At 47.9% G+C, this 6,068-nt stretch overlaps 1 pseudogene; it reads left to right on the forward strand.

Moving 5' to 3' along the window:
• Positions 1–200: 200 nt before the first annotated feature.
• Positions 201–318, forward strand: LOC128129421 (5S ribosomal RNA; annotated as a pseudogene).
• The last annotated feature ends 5,750 nt before the right edge of the window (positions 319–6,068 follow it).

Raw genomic sequence — 6,068 nt, forward strand, 5'->3', positions numbered from 1 at the left:
TGGCCCAAAGCGGACAATATTGTGATACGTGCCAGAGGGGGGTGTTACAAATGGTATCAGAGCTAGGGCACGGGTCGATGTGTTCGACGGGGACGTCGAACCCTATAATGGGGGGTGAAAGTGGGTTAGATCTGATCCCACATCGGCTGGGAAGGAGAACTAAGCATTCCTTATAAGAGGTGTGGATACATTCCCTATCACAACGCGTTTTAAAGCCGTGAGGGCAGCAGATCCCATAAGAACTCTGCAGTTAAGCATGCTCGGGCGGGAGTAGTACCAGGATGGGTGACCCCCTGGGAAGTCCTCGTGCCGAGTGGCCCAAAGCGGACAATATTGTGATACGTGCCAGAGGGGGGTGTTACATTGTGTTTTGGACATCTTATGTGTTTTTATGAGTTTTCGGTCTAGGTAGCTTTTTGGTCAAGCTTTGACCAAAAACATGTTTTCGTTCTTTGTGTGTTACTATATATAGTTGTCAGGCCGTCAGAGGTGTAAGGTTGTTGCAAGTTAGTTTTCGGTCTATCCAAGTTGTATTCAACATTTCATGATTTGAATTATATCCAAGCTTGGTTGTTTAATCTTCTTCTTCTTCATTTCTATTGCAAATTGATTGATCATTAGATTGATCCCACAGATTTGGGACCATGCACAACTTGGTCAAGTACATACCAAATATAGTTACGGGCTTAGACACTAATCCAACAGTAACGTCTCATTTTCACGATCAAAATCTTCATTTTTATTTAAAGTAAAACCTCCCAATTATAAAAACATTTTAAGAAAACCATCTATTTCCAATTGCAATTATGGAAAATCAGAATATTATAATGAACATGAAATCCTCAAAGTTGTTGATGAGTGTGTATAGTCCCGCCTTCGCCTTCCCATAGCCACTGATGATACCTGAAACAAGAAAACACTGGGTAAGCATAAAACTTAGCGATTTTCTCCCAAAATACCCCATATGATAAACATACAAGCATGCATAACGGCCCACAACCTCCCAGTTGGAATGCCCAGGCCTTATTAGTCCTCGAACTAGAATGCCATCACACAACGGGTCCGATCAGCCATCAGGGTGGAATACCCAGGGTATGTTAGCCTACTGCCTCAACCCAACCGATCTTCCTAAGCCTTCGTGTCTACAACTTACATTCGGCTTGTACTAAGTATCTTGGCCTACAACACAATGTAGGACCTCCTCAACCCACTACTACCATATGTCGAGATATAAAGAATCAAGGATCAAGTAGGAACATAATACAAGTGTAACACCGTGATTTCCAAAAACAAAATTTTCATTTAAATAATCAATTTAATATTAAAAACACTTGCTTAAAAGCTTATTTACATTCGAATTTCCAAAACATAGTTTCTTTTTCATTATAATAGAAGACCAGGATCCTCCAAAACATAACTCTTTCTTCGGTGTGTACAATCGAACCGTTGCCATCCCGCGTTACTGTAAGAACCTGAAACAACATAACATAAACAACGTAAGCACGAAGCTTAGTGAGTTCCCCAATATACCTTACGCACATACGCCTTCCGGCCCGGATCTTTCGATCCACATAATATCGCCTTCCGGCCCGGATCTTTCGATCCACATAATATCGCCTTCCGGCCCGGATCTTTCGATCCACATAATATCGCCTTCCGGCCCGACCTTCCGGTCCATGTGTCTCAGGGGACTTCCGTCCCTGCTGGGTAAACCTTCCGGCCTTACCCACGCCGACCTTCCGGTCCATCACACATATATAACACATAATACAAATACTCTAACACATAAAGCACATATATCATATATCATACCTGACCTTTCTGTCACATAATACATTGCCTTCCGGCCCATATATAAGCATGTATATCACGCGTAGCAACTAACTTTCCATTCATAGCATATAAACATAACACACAACATACTTGACCTTCCGGTCACACAATCAAACCCTTCCGGGTGAGGTATAGTGAGAAGACTCACCTCGCGGTCACTAGAAGATAGCAACTCCTAAAATCCCTTGCACTTGATCCTCCGAGCTGCAAGCTCCCTGTAACATCATATATCCCTTATTTAATACTTCTATCTTCCACGTTAACTGACCCTAAGAATCACACCAGTCAACTCTGGTCAACAGTCCAATGTCAGCTCGACTGGACTCGGCGAGTTCCCTGGCGACTCGGCGAGTCTGGTCGTCCTTCAATCCTCTGAGATTCCCTTTCTACTCGTCGAGTATCCTCTTTGACTCGACGAGTCACTCCTGGAAGAATCGCGGGGCCACCCCGACTCCACTCGCCGAGTCTGAAGAACAACTCGGCGAGTCCCAGTGAATCTTCAAGCTACTCGCCGAGTCTGATCATCCGACTCGGCGAGTCCACGCCATGCAGTCGATCCAACTGCTTCCTGAGATACGTTTTTCCCGAGATACACACTCATGGGACTTCTGGACCTCTAATCATCCTATTACTAAGGTAGAAACCTTTGCATAACAACATAATAATCCATCAAATCTCCAAATGGGTTTCATAAACCCTAAATTCGTGTACACATCAAAATAACAGGAATGATCCGAAACCTTACCTGAAAACATACTCTCTGCGTCCCCAAACCTCAGAACTCGACCCCCCCTTGCTCTTCCTTTGGCCGAAATCCTTCCTCTTCTTGCACCACAATTCCTTCAAAGTCAATAATGGCCTCCAAGTTTTGCTCCAAATGCCACAGTCGTCTAGGGTTCTCCACAATCGGCCAAAAGACGTGAAATGACGACATAACAACCCTTAAATACGACCCAATACGAAACGGCTTGGGTTTCTGCTGAACAGCGTCGACTCGCCGAGTCCATACCTGGACTCGTCGAGTCCAGTCGCGAACCCGCGACCAACTCTGCGATCCTATTCGGCGAGTCTGGCTCCAACTCGCCGAGTCTCCCCTTTAAAATACCCCAAAATGCAATTTAACCATACTTGAGATTTTGGGCTGTTACAATTCTCCCCCACTAGAATTTAGACTTCGCCCTCGAAGTCTCACTCTGAAAAATAGTTCTGGATGCTGCTCCCGCATCACACGTTTCGGCTTCCCTAGACACTACCGATCTCTCCCGAGGCCGCTACTGAACCAACACCAGAGATACCTCCTTGTTCCTCAGAACCTTGATCTTCCGATCTCCGACGGCCACTGGCCTCTCGACGTAACACAGGCTCGCATCCACCTAATCGTTCTCTAGTAGAACCACTGCTGACTCATCCGCTATACACCTATTCAACTGCGACACATACCAGTGTCATGGATCCGTCCCAGTTCCGTTGACAGCTCCAAACGATAGGTCACTCTCCCTACCTTCGCACCTTCACGAAAAGACCCAACATACCGGGGCCCTCCATTTACCCTTCTTCCTAAATCGAAGCACCCGACAGAAATACGAAGTCGCTGACCTGAATCACATACTCGTAACGGCGTCTGCCTGCATAACTTTCCTGTTAACTCTAAACGATCACTAACTCTCCTTAACCTGCTGAGTCTGCTCTGTCAACTGAAGCCCAAACTCTGTACTGTCCATCTCTACCTGTAACCGAGAACCACCCAAGATGCAACTCTGCTCTTAAACCCCAACAATCACTCGACCAATGAGGGTTAGGAAGCCCTGAACCACCGGATCCCCGATCCAAAGCCCACTTTGTCCATCCCAGACCCACTGAGAGATCCTTTCTCACTCCCAGAGTAACTCTCACAATTTCTCCTCTTGCCATCATATACACATGCTGAACTAGCCCCAACACTCGTAGGTTGGAAGACCCGATACACTGATGATATCCTCGAACATCTCCCAAGATGAACCACTACACCCACCCTACACTCTGATCAGATTCACACTGAAAAATTAAAATTTTCTCTCTCCATGCATCCCTTCTGAGCCTCAACAGACATCCCAACCGGATGGGTTCCTACTCCACTGCCGCGAACACGATGCTCAGAACCATACTCGAAGTACTCTAACCATAACTCTGCTCTGCAGCTTTCACTTTCGTGAACTTGCACCCCCTTCGGAGTTACATACCCTCCTCTTTTCCTTTTCCACGGAACTCTCTTAAACATAATGCCACTCCAACCGGTGCCACGGTGCTCGCCCCAAGCGACACCACCCTTTTTGCGTAACTGCTATTCACATACTCTGGTTCTCATTGCAGGGGCTCTCAATCCCATGCACTCTCTCCACTCATCAAAATCACTGCCTCCGCTAAACAAGATCAACAACCCAGGGCCAGACCTTCCAATGCAATCACACTGCAAAATACGTGATCCGCAAATCTCAAACTAATCCAGCAATACCAACAGAGTCTCCAGTATGACTGGACCGACTCTCATAACACGTACTAGCCACTCGAGGCTATATCTCTGTGGGTCCGTACACCCAACTCTGCGAACCCTCAGGTTCTAACTCTGGGAACCTTCCGGTTCCAGCTCTAGAAACATGCACAACATAATCCCGTAGGATTAATGCAGTACAACCATCACGTACCTCAAACGTACCAATACTCTGATCGCAAAATTCCGTTTACTTACTCAAGCTCGATCCCGACCTCCTCTCAGGCCTCCACAATCAAATGCCCTAGGTCTGTATCTCGCCCTGCATATCCAACACTCACTCTCGTCGGCCTATACTTTGCGCTGACAAACCCTGCTGAATCCCGGCAGCTAAGCACCCTCACATACTCATCGATCTCCCGGAGAATTTTCTAATTCTCCCCCACTAAAGCACTGACTAACTGCCACCGATCGTCATTAACGACCTCTCAGAACAATCCTGCACAAAGAGAACATTTACCCACTGACTGCTTCCCACAAGCGTAAGCAACCCCCAGCAAAACACATCTCCTCCCTGATCAATCCGCTCAAAAGAATCCGATCTTTCAATTATCCACTCCACAACTGCAGATGCTACCCGTCATTCAACCCAGTGCCGCATCTCCACTATCGACCCCCACGAACGATGACCAACGGAATTCCCAAGCAATAACCCATAACCAAACCCACAACCTGCCAAAGGTTGAATATCGCATCGAAAACCGCACAAAGTTACCGGCACTAAAACACCAGACTATAACCATACCAAACCATCAGGAAACAACGAATGCCAAAACGAAACCTGAAGCACCAATCCATAACCATGCCAATCCCGCGAAACAACGACTACCGCATCGAAATCCACACTACCCGCACAAACAATACGCCACAAACAACGCAAGCTAATCAAGACATCAAGACAGCATCATACCCGCAGCTGCCTCCGGCACTGCTCCGTCTCCCTCTGCCGCAATCCGATAAGCACAACCCTGAGCCCTTGGGCTCTACTCCATCCTGTCCTCCTCCTGAACTCCTCAAGGTGGCCGGTGCTAGAGCCTGCACCGATCCTGCAAAAGTTGTGGACATTTGACCCTCAAATGTCCAACCTGCCGACACTGATAACAAATCCTGGAATCCCGAATTGGCACTGACTGCCGACAACCCCGTGCACCATGCCCCTCCTTTCCGCACTCGCGGCATGCACCATTGGGCCATCAAGCTCCGGTGCCATCTCTCTCACACTTCCCACAAGTGTGACCGCTCCGATCCCCCATTTCAACGTCTACGGTCCTGAACCGTTTCGGCGCCGACTGCGACTGCATCGGGGCTTGTCCCAACTCACGCAACTGCAACTTAACCTCTAACTCACGCCACATGGCGGCCTTCTGCAACTCCAACAGGGTCTCGCACCTCCGCGCAGACACGAACTGTCTGATACCCCCTTGAGCTTACTCGAATATCGGGCATCTGAGCCTGCTCCGAAGCGAACTCAGGGCGAAACATCGCCCTCTCAATAAACATCCCGGTGATCTCAGCCACCGACTCCAAATCCTGCTTCAGTTCGAGGAATTCCCGAGCCAATCTCTCCTTTTCATCTCGCGGAACATAGCGAGTACTGAACATCCCTCTGAATTGATCCCATGAAACCGCAGCCCTCTGCGCATCGGAAAATGACCTCGTGGTCAATCTCCACCAACCCTTCGCCCCGAGCCTCAACAGGTTCAGAGCA

This window comes from Lactuca sativa, chromosome 9 (genome assembly GCF_002870075.4).
Source record: "Lactuca sativa cultivar Salinas chromosome 9, Lsat_Salinas_v11, whole genome shotgun sequence".
NCBI classification, from domain to species: domain Eukaryota; kingdom Viridiplantae; phylum Streptophyta; class Magnoliopsida; order Asterales; family Asteraceae; genus Lactuca; species Lactuca sativa.